This window comes from Engraulis encrasicolus, chromosome 17 (assembly GCF_034702125.1).
Source record: "Engraulis encrasicolus isolate BLACKSEA-1 chromosome 17, IST_EnEncr_1.0, whole genome shotgun sequence".
NCBI lineage: Eukaryota > Metazoa > Chordata > Actinopteri > Clupeiformes > Engraulidae > Engraulis > Engraulis encrasicolus.
In genome coordinates, this window is record NC_085873.1 from 46,041,048 (window position 1) to 46,055,932 (window position 14,885).

Here is a 14,885-nt window from a genome sequence, read left to right on the forward strand (position 1 = left end):
GTTTTCCCATCCTGTATGCAGTTGTACTTCATTTACAACCCAAAGGTCCCTCACTTTAACAGCCAGTATATTGCAGTGCTTTGAATAATGGTTCACAGTGCCATCTTGTGTGCATGAATGGTAACAAGGACAAGAAATGACATGTATTGTGTTCTTCTATCCAGCTGTCAACAATGATTCAACCAATAAAACTAGATTATCCGCCAGTGGCGATGGCAGCTGGTGAGTATTAACTCTTTCCCAAGGACTATCTGGCTCTGGCAGTAACACCAGATTTGGCACACAGGGCCTGTTATGTTATAAAGAGGGGTGTTGTGTTTTTTTTAACAGGGCTGTTGTGTTTTTGTGCCGGTGGCTGCTACTGCAGCCGCAGATATTTTGTGTTCATGTTAACTTTTGAAAAGGTGCACGGATATGCTCCAAATTTTGTGTTCTAATGCTTTATGATAGATACATGAACTGATTAGATTTTGGAGGCCAAGGCTGCCTTTCAACAAGGCAAATGAATGGCTAGTCAGGGACGTCTCCCTAGCACTACCTGCATCTGACCCTACTGGGGTGTCTGACCCCATACAGAGTAAAGGAACAGATCGCATTTTGGAGCCCATGGAAGGATTTGCATGTGAGGAGTAGGATTTTGTAGGTAATGACTGGTAGTCAGTGGAAGCTGCTTGAGTGTGGGGGTAATGTGTTGCCACTGCTTTGTGTGTGTGAGGACTCTGGCAGCTGAGTTTTGGACACACTGTACACTGGTTAATCAATTCTGATATAAAATGTAAAAAAACAGCATGGTTAACTTGACATCACAAGTTCACCAGCCACCTCAGAATATAATCAATGTGGATAAAATAGCCTTAAAGGGACAATGTGCAGGAAAATGGTCAAAAAAGGTACTGCAACTATGCTGCTCATTGAAACTGGGCTGCTTATTGCCAAATTTGATCTTTACATGAAAGTTTACTAAGTAATAAACAAATATTTTCTAGTATGGCCCAAGTACAGTCATTTTTGCAGCTAAAAATGGCTATTTCTGGAAATTCAAAATGGCGGACCATGGAGAAGATCCCCCTTTTCATGTAAGAAAAGTGCATTTTTTTTTAAGTCAAAAGGAATACTTAGAATTTCACGGTGGTGGTAAGTATTCATGAAAAGGTAACATTAATGAATGGGAAGCATAAATTCAGGAAATAAACAACTAAAAATCTCACAGTGTCCCTTTAACGTCAAGATTTGAAGATTTTAGTCTGAGCACCCAAGGAGAAGTAGTAAAGTAGGTTTTATGTATCCAAATAATCCTACCTGTCTTTTTCATCAACTTGTAATAGAGCAATAGACACATTTACCTTCACATTTCTATGTAGGCTAGGGTCACCTACCTTTCACAATATAAAAGAACAAAATTATGTTTTTCTCTGTGCTCTTGCAGACAGAGATAAGATGCCACCCAAGAAACGCAAAAACAGCCTGAATCTGCCACCTTCAAGTAAGTCAGACTAAAATGCGTTCACACCTTGTCGCTATTGTCTACCAAAGTAGACACGGACAGGCATCAGATTTAGTTTGGATTGATTGCATATCTGTTCACCTAACTTTGGATGCATTTACTGTAATGCATTCCAAAACTACTACTACTACCACTGCTACTGTTGCTACTACTTCTACTTGACATTGGGTATCTTGAAAGGCGCTCAAAATAAAATGTATTATTATTAAATGTATTACTTCTGTTGCCCAGTCTTCCACTTAAAATGTCTGAATGTGTATTGTTTAGGTAGAACTCTTCTAGGTGAACTGCATGTGTACTGTCTATGACTATACTGTCTATGTCAATGCATTCATTTACTGTATGTGTGCCATAATCAAAGCTAAAAAAGGGTCCTACAACATACAGTATAAGTGTATGTGAACTTTTTTTTGGTCATGACTTATTTGCGACCAAATTTCCCCATCAATTGTATTTTTCTTGTTTTTAACAACTGATATGTTGTCTTTCCACTATTCTATATCTAATATATTGATTACATTTTTTTTTGAAAAATTCTTATTTTTATTAACTTTTTCTGATTCTGGGTAGTTAAACTAGTGAGGGAAAAATCAAGTAAAGTCCATCTAGACTAAGTACGGCTGATGAGTGAATTTTTGACACTTCCCAATTAAAAAAAACAAGATGGTGTTGGCATGAAAAGTGTGACTGACATGAGGCATTCATACATTGCAAAGGATGTGTTGTTTATGTGTTATTTGAAGGCAGATGTTACTTTTGTTACACATAGTAAATGCTTTGGCACAGCTGGGACCTTTCATACTTTAGACTTGAAGGGAGGCTTTACATCTCAGTACTGATACAGACAATATTTCATTCTATTCTATTATTAAGCAAAACAAATGCTGTTTGACATTGTAGAATGTTACCTATTCTAAACGCGTAGAGTTTTAAATGACTGCTACTCAAATCAATTGAGAAAAGCTGTAATAGATAAGTGTTATTTCTTCATTGTTTGAAAAATCTTTGGTAACACTTTATTTTAGCGTTACATCTATTAGCATTAATACAGTCAATTCAGAAAGTATTCACAGCGCTTCACTTGTTTCACATGTTATCTTACAGCCTTATTCCAAATGCTACAAATGAATGTCTGTTGTCAAAATCCTATACAAATTATTCCATTATGACCATGTGAAAAACAAGTTGTCTTGACAGTTTTGAAAATGTATAAAAATAAAAAACAAAGAAATATTTACAAAAGTATTCACAGCGTTTGCTTAATACTTTGTACAACCACCTTTGGCAGCAACTACATTCAGTTTTTCATTTCGAAATGAAAAGGGATTAAAAGGGAGGTCATCGGTGTGCGTTTCAACCTTTCAGAACATTGAAATTGTACATTTTGAGTCTGCACCTGGCTAAAATAGATGGGTGTGAGTTTTGAATGAAATCCTATGGAGAGTATCATGATCTGCTTCTGTAGTCACAGTGCATGTTGACATGCATGCTTCTTTAGGTGTAATTCAGATTTCCAATGTTGACGGCATCCATACATCACCAAACGATGTCAGTCCCACAACCATGCTTGACTAGCCAGATTTTGCACTTTTTATGCACTTTTTTGTGTAAAACTCACTTGTTTACCACCATACATGCTTGACGCCATCTAAAGCAAATGTGTTTATCTTGGTCTCAAGAGAGATGAACAGACCAAGGATATGGATCATTGGAACCATGTCGTGTGGTCTGATGAGACCAAGATAAACAAATTTGCTTTAGATGGTGTAAACTGTCAAGACAGCTTGTTTTTCACATGGTCATAATGGAATAATTTGTGTAGGATTTTGACAACAGAGATTCATTTGTAGCATTTGGAATAAGGCTGTAAGATAATAAAATGTGAAAAAAGTGAAGCGCTGTGAATACTTTCCGGATTGACTGTATATAGGCTACGATATTGATGCCTGTATGTACCTTGTAAGGCATGTAATAAGCAATATCAAACATTTGTGAGACATGTATTTGCAAATGTCTTGTTCATGAACAATTAGGGATTTATTACCAATTTAACATTAGTAAGGAGTCGGACCCAGTAGGCCTAGATTTATTTGTAAGCAGTCAGTGCCAGAATTCAATATGTATAAGCTCCTGGTACACTGGATACTCCCTGGTACGCCCTGGGTCGGGGCAAGCAGTGTTGTATAAAGTACTGAGATCTCATACTCAAATCAAAGTATGGGTACCCCTCCAAAAACATGACTTTGGTAAAAGTAAAACCCACTGACTGAAATTTTAATTGAGTAAAAATCTGAAATTATCTGAAACGTCTTGTACTTAAGTATGAGAAGTATGGTAAAAAAAAATGTAATCAAGTAATGTAATGAAAAGTACAAGTAAAAAGTAAAATGCGGCTTGAAAGACATTTTTTGCATTTTGGCAAACTTTAAAAAATTCAAGACACTAAATTTAGACAATGTTTAGACAGAAAATAAACTTGTCTACCTACGCGTGATGACCTACGCCGGAGCCCAGGCTTCATTTTTCTCTTTTTTTCTCTCTTTTTTGTAACGAGTAACTAAACTGAACATTAAAAATTTAGTGGAGTAAAAGTATGCAATTTAGTTCGGAAATGCAGTGAAGTAAAAGGGAAAGTTTTCCAAAAAAAAAAAAAACTTGAGAAAAGTAAAAAGTACTCCAAAATATAGGCTACTTAAGTACAGTAGTGAAGTTACTTAGTTACGAGCTGTGATAGGTTCCCTATTCTGAAGAGGACACTGCGTCAATGAGAGCAAGCAGTAATACCTACAAGTTATTGACTTATTGATTGGGAATTGTTTCCCTATTCTAAAGTAAGGCACTGCATGCCTGTGATGGAGTGACCATCACTAGGTTTGTGTATGTGTTCTGACTGTCACACCAAGGAGCCTGGCTCTTTGGTGTAGCGGTCAAAGCCTCAGTTTAATATCCCAGAAGGTCTGGTTTCAAGTCCCGGCTGGGCAACTCTACTCCCCTTCGCTACAAATGGTGTCAGAAGTGGGATGGCTATCGTGAGGCCATTGGAAGCGTACCCATTGTGTATGAGCCGTAAGTGATGGGTGAAGCACTGATGATGGGGCACACAGGATAGGATAAGTATCATGGGCAGTTGCGTGAGGGACATCTTGAGTGTGTGAAGCGCACAGGCGCACTTCCCGAAGGAGAAGGCGGTGTGATGGAGTAACTATCACTTGGGTTGTGGGTGTGATCTGACTGTCACGCCAACGAGCTTGTCTCTGGGTGCAGCGGTCAGAGCCCCCCAGTTTACTACCCCAGAAGGTCTGGGTTCGAATCCCGGCTGGGCAACTCTACTCCCCTTCGCTACAATGCCCAGGTCAGATACCTTACCCACCCACACTGGTCCTGCCGCCACCATCAAAATGTATACAAGTAGCAAAGTAGAACAATACAATTGAATTGCATTAGTTTGCTGGATGGTTAATTGTTACCAATAGCAGGGGTGATGGCGAAAAAAAATCCTGAGCCTGAACTTTTTTCCCTGCTGTAACGACGACGACAAGATACTGCATAGTGACGTAACGTAGGCCTATTTTGACACATTATTCAAACATTTAATAGCCTGTGTATGACCATTATTCAAGCCTGATGGTAGAAGAAAACCCTGAACCTATACCACTTTCTGAGATAAGAATAATCTAATGGCTAATTATTATCAATGTTTTTATTTCTGCAAACCCCGTCAAGCCTGAAATCAGGAATAGAGCCTGAATACTATCAGCCCTGCAATAGTGATGGGAAACTTGAAGTGAGGCTTCGAAGCCTGCTTCGAGCAAAAGTGGCGTAAAATCTGAAGCCTCGCTTCGAGGCGTGTGTCGTCAATAAAAACCACGTGACAATGCCAGATGAGGCTTCACATTTTGTGAGGCGCGTGGACGTTTCATTGCGTGCCGCTACCCAAACGAGCTTTCTGCACATCGGAGCACTTGTCAAGTTTTCAGATTGCGTTTGTTGTGTGAGTGTTGAGACTGGATATGTAGTGACTTTGATTTGGTTCCACTATACAATAAATTCAACTCATGCCGTAGATTGATCCAAATGTCCAAATATGATCTATGCAATTCCCTTTAGATTTTCAAAGTGAGACACTTCCGAAGACGAGGTGGAAAATTGTTTTAGTTCTACCTTGAGCTAAGTTACCATAAATAAGACAGCATTTCTGTCAGCAATTATTAGTACTAAACTATATACAGCTAAATAGGAGAGCAGACATATTTTATTTATAATAGGTTTTGTGCAGGTTTTAATAGTCTTTACAAGTTCGTTCATCTTGACTACAACAAGAAAACTCAGCTATCCCATTCAGAAGAGTCAAGCGACTGGCGCAGTGGTTAAACTGTATTCTTAGGATCGTCGGTTCAAATCCTTGTAGTAGCGACGTGATGATGATAATTCATCTAATTCTTGATTTTGCAGGGTAGCCTTCTGTTAAACTTGACCAAGTAAACCATAAAATCATCTGCAAGCCTGGTATAGTGGTGAAGGCGACAGAGTGCTACCTTTATAATTGTGAGTTCGAATATAAGTAGTGGATAACTGATATTTGTTAGTATCCCTAGAATTACATTTCATTCATATAATGTGACTCTATTCATTATATTTCTTTCTGGTTATTTAAATTGGCTGCTTATTGTGTTGCGTTAATGGCCGATCACTCCTAGTTGCGCGCCGACCTCCACACAATAATGCTCTCTCTCACTTCCACAATGACACAGGGTCAGCGTTAAACTTGATTTGAGTGTTCCACAATCACGAGTCATTAATTCCATACACACACCCCATCACATTTATTGAAAAGGAAAGGGTACAAATTATACACAAGAAAATGTATTTCAAAATGAAATCAATGCCTCCCGTGTCATTTCATTGCACACCAGATGGCGCCAGTGAGAAACGAGGCTTCGATAAATGCTACGAAAGGCTACGAACCTTTTTGCCTAAAAGCCTCATTGGTTCAGGAAGCCTAATTTTCACATCACTATTAACGAAGTGAACTTAAATCTAAAATTGTAACTAGCCTTTCTCAATGCTTCTCAATGACGGTGAGGTGGTGAGATGTCATGTCCCACTTAGTTTTAATTGTGAAAACCCTACAATAAATGTATAATATAATGAAGAGTAAATAGCTTTGAAGCGAAACTTGGTTGTTCTTTTATAAATAAGTTAATGTTTGAGAAATGAAGCTCCAAGATCTGCAGTGCATGATGGGTAACTACAGACAGCCTACCCGATTCTGAGGGCATTTCTCAAAACCTAGTGTGCGCACTTCCAAGTGTATTCAGCCTAATTAGTCACACCCAGTAATTGGATACTCCGTAGAGTTCACCAAAGAGTATCCAATCACTGGGTGTGACTAGGGCCTAATATGGCTGATATACTTGGAGGTGCACGCACTAGGTTTTGAGAAATGCCCTGAGCCTACTTACTTCCTTAGCTCCTTCCTCTCACTTGTGCCCACAACACTTTGCCAGTGACCCAGAGCGATGAGATTGGCCTGTCATTTCTGCTTATTCCACATCTGTTTTCAAACTCCTCAGGGTTTGTTCACACAGTGTGTTTTGTGCTTGTACAAATTGTATTCTGCCACTTACTACTTAGGCTTACTGCTAAGGCTATATTGGTAATAAATCCATATTTGTGCATGAACAAGGCATTTGCGAATACATGCATCATATGTTTGATTTTGCTTAGCACATGTCTTACAAGTTACTTATACAGGCATTAACATTGTATGTATTAGTGCTAATCTAAAGTAGCATAATTAATTCTGATATAATTTTACCTTAAAATTACCATTTTTCTCTTACAGTGTCTGAACTCAGGATTGTTCTTCTGGGCTGCAGTTGGGATGACAGGGATTCAGTGGGAAATCTCATAGCGGGGGAGGATGTGTTCAAGGCATACAAGGAAGAGGGTTGCTTTTGCAGAGTAAAAGTAGAGGAAAAAAAGCGAGTTCTCATCAACACTCCAGATCTACTGCATATAGACAACTCTGAGCTTGTAGAATGGAGTGTTCCTGGACCTCATGTCTTCTTGCTGCTGCTACACCCTGAAGACTTCACAGACAAACACAACCAGAAGCTGCAATCGATCCTGGAATTGTACAATGACCAGGAATTGAAACATTTGCTGGTGCTCAAATCAGTACCTGAAAAGCAGGGTGCAGCTGTACGTCATAGACTTCAGCAAAATCCACTCATTGGGGACATGATAAAAAAGTGTCGACACACATTGCCATGGCACAAGAATCTTGACCGCACAGAGCTATTGAAGGCCATTCAAAACATGCTAGAGATAAACAAGGGGCAACATTTGAGCAGTGTTGCCTTAAGGGATGTGGCACTCCGTGGTCATGAGAACTTGGGACAAGGTGAAGCAGTCCATGGGACCAGGGATCAAACTGTTGGTAAGTTGGTATACACTAACCGATGTTGTTTTGTTATATTGTTATCTGTTTTCACAGACAAATACAGAAGGCTAAATGCCACTTCTGAAGGTATATACAATAGACTACTCTACGTGTGATGTGATTAATTAGGACAGAGGAAGCATCACAAATAAAGAACCTCGTGGATGACAATTTCCGCCATGATAGAGCCCTAGGTTCTTGAAATGAAAGGAAAATTGCACTATTATAAATTACACTAACTGCTGTTTATTATCAAACACACACATATTGGTGACAGTCCTTGGAGCAATGTGGGGTTAGGTGCCTGGCTCAAGGGCACTTCAGTCATGGATGGAGGTGTAGGGAGAGGTAAGGTTGGGATATGAACCCGCAACTCTGTGATCTTCAGTCCAACTCCCTAACTATTACACCATGGCTGCGAAAAGGTTTTCATGTTTTTTGGGTGACCATGAAACCCACAATCCACCATGTTTTTTTGAGCATGGTTTGTGACTATGGTTAAACCATTGACACAAACCATGTTGAAAAAAACATGAAAACCATGAATAACCATGATCCATGAAACACGTTTTTCATGGTTACCCAAGTATAAAACATGGAAAAGCCATGGTGATACTGTGGTTGGTTCAGAGTATGTGGAGAAACCATGGTTACTACAGAAAAAACATGGTCAATTTTGGTAAGGGTGACTACAGGTGTGCAGGGGAGGAGCATTCTACTATTTAAACCTGTGCCATTGATGGTTGTCTTGCATTTGGGCACGACCGGTTGGCTCTCTGTGTTGTGTTGTGTTAACATTGCTTTGTCTCACTACTTATGTTTGATCCCCCCTTAATCTCTCTTTATTTGGTAGTTTGTTTTCATTGTTTGTTCAAATGGTAGCAGTTTGTAACAGTGTCTCTTGAGTTTCTTTTAAACAATCATTTGCTTTACAAAGTACATTAAGCAATTGATTGTGACATTTTTTGCAATAAAAAAGGTATTTTGTTCTTTCAGTGGCTGAGCCTGATGACAGCAGGATACATCCTGAAGCAGCTGGCAGCTGGAGTTTGGGTAGGAACACAGTTTTTGTTAATGTGATTGATGAGGAAGAAAATTGTGTACAGTATATTTATGCACATTGATGTTTTTCTGCCGGATGCTCAGTTCACAGGGCAATTAAAGCAGCGCCAGCAGCTCTTGGTTCAGCTGGGAAAATGATTGGATGTGAGTAAACTTCCACTAAAATATAATAATGTAAACTAATGTGTAAACTAAAATATAATGTGCTTTAAAGGGGCACAATGTAGTATGTGCCCGTGGCATGCCTGTCTCAAAATCTACACTGTCATGAAAAAAATGCTGTTTAAATTAACTCGCGGTGAGAATGTTTTTCATCACGGAATTCCAGCAGGTGATACAAATATGAATATGGTATGTAAAGTGATGACACTCGTTCGGACAGCCCTGTCAAAAGTTGCATGTGGGGTTTTGTGACAGCGGACCGTGGAAGTGGTCGCGAGAACCATAGTTCACTTACTAATGACTCGCATAAGCATTGGCTGACTCGGGGCCGTGATTAATTAAACTTTTAATCCTACCCGGACCCCCTTTAAGACAGAAGTTAAAATGAAAACAGTAATTTGTCCCTACATATATGTTTTTACTTGTGCTTAACTTCCTGACACTTGGATCTAAATGTTTTGTGTTGAATAGCATACATGTGGCCTTCAGACAGACCTGCGGGAAATCCAATCAATGAAGGTTAGTACTTGTTATTTCACTTTTCTTCATTGATATTCAATAGTATACCAGTAGTGCACATGGGGCAAACACACAGTTGTGTTTGGGGACAGTACTACTGTAGACAGCACAACTTCATTACATGTTTGGGCACCCTAAAGTTTAGAAGGTTGCCAGAAGTTCCCACCCCCACCCCATCCATGCCTGAAGTGACCTTGAGCAAGACACCTTGGATAAAAGCATCAGCTGGAATGCAATGCAATGTTTACCAGGTGGTAATATTTGGTGCTAAAGGTATACCCATCACGTATCATTAATAGTTACTAGTAAATGAGAATTGGAGTATTTTTTTAAAGCTTTTTTTGCAGTGCTTCTAAGACTCTGTGAGGCGAATTAGGTGAATCCCAGCATGAATTCCTTCTTTTGTTTTGCAGTGCCAGCATTCAGAATTGTGCTGCTGGGAGGAACTGAAGATAAAAAGCTTAAGCTTAGTAACCTTATCACTGGAGATCAAGATGTAATTTCACCCATTAAGCAATGTGTGGCCACCAGTGGAGAGTGGAGAGGGAAATCTCTTATTGTAGTAAAAACCCCAGATATCTTCAGTTTGCCTGAGCAGACTGTGAGAAGTGAGATGAAAAAATGTGCAAATTTGTGCCATCCTGGACCAAATGCTCTTCTGTTAGTAGTGAAGCCCGCTGGCTTCAGTCCTCAGATGAGGCAAAAACTGAATTTCCCCCTTGGTTTGTTTGGCCAAGATAGTTTAAAATTAACAATGATTGTGAATACACACAAGGGGAAGGAACCAGCTTTGAATGACCTACTTGAAGATTGTGGGCGAAGACAGTTCAACATGTTTGAGAATACTCATTCTTCGCGTTCTCAGTTAATGGAGACTATTGAGAAGATGGTGTCTAACACCAGCACGTCTTTCCTCACCTTCTATGACGAGCCCACAGTACCAAAGTCTGAACAGCGAAAACCATCTCTGAACCTGGTTCTTTGTGGGAAGAGTGAAGAAGAGAAGATTGCAGCAGCCAAAGCCATTTTAGGCCAACCAGACCTTCTTTCAGCCTCCAACTCATCAGAGTGTGTTAAACATCAGGGAGAGGTGTGTGGACGTGGGGTTTCCCTGGTGCAGATGCCTTCCTTAAGTGACAAGCCTCTGGAGACAGCAATGCAAGAATCATTCCATTGCATCTCTCTCTGTGATCCTGTGGGGGTCCATGCCTTCTTCCTGATCTTGTCTACAAATCCCCTCACTGATGATGACAAAGCTGAGTCACAGACTATCCAGGACATCTTTGGCTTTCCAGGCAAAGACATCACAATGCCTCTGTTTATCACCAATTCAGATCGTACACATGCAGCTGTTGTTGACTTTTTGGATGGGAATATTGCCATCAAGGAACTCTGCAAGAACTATACAGAAAAAAGATTTGTCCTCAACATGAATGACCAGCTTCAAATTCATGCTTTGTTGGATAAAGTAGATGGAATGACAACTAAGTGCCAATCAAGATCCTATACAACCACCACATTTGCACATGCACAGATAGAAAAGATCCTCCAGAAAAATGAACTCCTCGCCCAAAAGGAAAGGGAAATTGAAGAGCTCAGTGCAACAAATGTGGTTTCATGTAAGTATTCATTGTGTGAATTAACAAAGAATATAACATAACAATTGAGGTGGTGTTTGATAGACATTGTTTGATGATAAGTATTTTAAACAAGTTTTTGTTGTTTGTTGTTTACAGGCGATGAAGTTAATGAATGCCAGGAGTGTTTGAGGATTGTGCTGATTGGCAAGACTGGAAATGGGAAGAGCTCATCTGGAAACACAATTCTAGGAAGAAAGGAATTCAAAGCCGGCTCAAGTCAGCTGTCCGTCACCACATATTGTCAGAAAGCAAAGAGTGAGGTGGACGGCCGTTCGATTGAAGTAGTCGATACACCTGGATTATTTGACACCACTTTGTCCGTTGAAAAAGTAAATGAAGAGTTGGTGAAGTGCATCAGTCTTTTGTCTCCAGGGCCACATGTGTTTCTGCTGGTGCTTCAAATTGGCAGATTCACTAAAGAAGAGGAAGACACTTTGGAACTGATTAAGCAAATCTTTGGAAAGAATTCGGAAGAATTCACAATTGTTCTCTTCACAAATGGAGATAAACTTCAGAATGATGGCATTGTTGAAAAGTTAGAGGACTACATAGCAAGGTGTAATCCATATTGCAGGAAGCTGATTGCAGACTGTGGAGGCCGATGTCATGTGCTAAATAATAAAGCTAAGAACCACAAACAAGTGAGTGACTTCATTGCCATGGTTGACACAATGGTGAAGAGTAACGGAGGCGTCTGCTACACCTCTGAAATGTTTCAGGAGGCAGAGGCATCCATTAAAAAGAAGGTGGAAATGATTTTACAAGAGAAGGAAGAAGAGATGAAGAAACAGCAAGAGAAACTAGAGAAAAAACATGCAGAAGAGTTGCAAACTATGGAAAGAAGACTTCAGGAAAAGACAGCTGAAGCTGAACAAGAAAGAAAACTCATGGAGACACAACTTGAGGAAATGAAGAAAAACATTGAGAAGGAGCATGATGAGAGACAAAAAGAAAAAGAACAGAGAGAAAGCACAGGACAAAGACAGAAGAAAAGAAGACGATTCTCGGCGTAAAGAGTATCAAAGTAAGCTAAAAGATTTGGAGGAAAAAATAAAAGCTGAAATGGAGGAAAAACATACAATTGACAGAGAACTTGAGGTGAGCCGACAGGAGATGAGAAAGCAGAAAGAAGCCTGGGAGAAGAAACAAACTGAATGGTGGGACAAACGAGCTGACGATGAGGAAGAGGCACGGAAGAAGGAACGGGAAAAGCTGAAAAATCTTCAGGACGAGTATGAAAAACAACTTGCTAAATATGAAAAGAAAAGAAGAGAGGAGGATCGAATCCGAAAAAAAGAGGAGGAGAAGACGAAAAAAGAACTGGAAGAAAACTATCGGAAAAAGAATGACGAGATGAGGAAGAAGTATGAGGAAGATGCAAGGAAAAAGGCAGAAGAATTGAATGACTTCAAGCTGAAATACACCAAAGACTTTGCAGCTCTAGTAGATAAGCACATGGAGGAAATGAGAGACATGAAGTTGAGACATGGGAGGCAACTGCAAGAGACAGAAGACAGACATGGTAAGGAATACAAAGGTCTAGGTGATCTATCAAAACATAAAGAAAAGAATCTCAAAGAAGAACTGGAATACATGAAGCGAAAGCATGAGCAAGAAATGGAAGACCTGAAAAGTAAATACAAGTATAGCATCCGATGTCCCATTCAGTGATCATGGTTGCTACTGGCTGAGGCAACATGATTTTCGCCATCAGCATCAATTAAGGCCTTAAATTGGAATTCAATACAGATGTCTGTCAATTAATGCAGTGCTAATGAATGGAGTGGTCTTTCATGTTGTTTTTCCCTGTTTTTTTTATTTATTTTATTATTTTTTTTAAATATGGCAACTAGTAACCAGTATGAATATTTTCTGTAATCTACTACACAATGGCTCACATGCATAGTATTGTTTTGTCTACAGGCCTAACACCATAACCCTTACCTAAGCCCTTGATTTTGACATTGCTATTTTTCTTTTCTTTCTTTTGTCTTTTTCTCTCTTGTGTATTCATTTTTGTATTATATTTGAAGGCTTCGTGTCTTCTGATGTTGCGGATTAGTCCACATCAACTAAAAAGCCATCAAGGCCTTCCGTTTCCCTCTGTGTGTACATGTATGTAAATTCTTCATTCTTACCATTATCATCATCATTATTTTTATACTGATATTGTTATTTTTGTTTGGCTTTTTAATTGTCTTTTTTCCTCCTGTGCATTGATTGTTGTATTATTGTTGATTGCCTCGTGTGGTCTGATATTTTCAATTAATTATTTTGCTAAAACAGTCAAACAAATGCATTAGGTCTGTCCAATGTGATTTTTGACATAAGGCCACATCATATAAAAAGCCCAACACGGCTTTCAGTTTCCCCATATACATAGGCTATGTGTATTTTTTATTCTTACCATTATGATAGTCATCATTATTTTTAGATTGATACTGTTATTTTTTGTTTGGCTTTTTTTATTGTATTTTTTTCTCCAGTGCATTAGCTGTTAAATAAGTGTCTGTAAGGGCCTGTTTTGATCTGATATTTTGAATTAGCTCTTGTGCTAAAACAGTCAAACAAATGCATTTGGTCTGTCCAATGTTCTATAGGTCCACATCAGATAAAAAGCCCAGCAAGGCTTTCAGTTTCCCTCTGTATGTATGTATTGTATATGTTTTTACAATGATCATTATCATCATCATTACTATTATTTTTATATTGATATTGTTATTTTCTTTTGGCTTTTTAATTGGCTTTTTATTTCCTCCTGTGCATTAATTCAAATGTCTTTGTCTTCGTGTATTAATTGTTGTATTTTTTGAAAGGCCTCTTCTGGTCTGATGATGTGAATTAGCTCCTGTGCTTAACAGTCAAACAAATGCATCCGGTCTGTCAAAGTAATGTGATTTTGCAAATCAAATAAACAGCCTGGCAAGGCTTTCATTTTCCCTTTTAATATATGTTTAACCTTCATAATTGTCGACATCATCATTATTATTTTGATATTAATATTGTTCTTTTTATAGATTCTAATTCTAATTAACTTCTTTTTATTTGTCTATTGATGGTTGTAGAGGGCCTCAAGTGGACTGATGTTTCAAATTATTGCTTGGGTTAAAACGGACAAACAGTCCAATGTGATTTTGCCAGTCAAGCAAGGCTTCAGTTTCTCTTTTTATATGTTTTTATTCTTATCATCATGGATATTGATATTGTAACTTAGCTTTTACTAAATGTTTTTTTTTTCTCCTTCGTGTATTGATTGTTGAAGTAGTTTTGTGTATACTGATGTTGCAAATTAGCACTTTTGCTAAAACAGTCAATCGAATGCATAACTGTCCAAGGATGATTTTGCTAAATCCACATGAAATAAACAGAAACTAACTTGTTGAAATGACATTTCAAAATTGTTGTCAAGTTATTCACCTTTAGCTCGTCATTAATTCATTTGGTGCAAAATACACATCATTAGGCCTACATTTCATTTCTGTTAGTCAGAATGACATGAATGTGATTTGATAGACAAACCGAAAAGTCATACTGTAAAGGTGAGCATGGGAAT

At 38.7% G+C, this 14,885-nt stretch overlaps 1 pseudogene; it reads left to right on the forward strand.

Moving 5' to 3' along the window:
- Positions 1-212: 212 nt before the first annotated feature.
- Positions 213-13,394, forward strand: LOC134467071 (GTPase IMAP family member 8-like; annotated as a pseudogene).
- Positions 13,395-14,885: the final 1,491 nt, after the last annotated feature.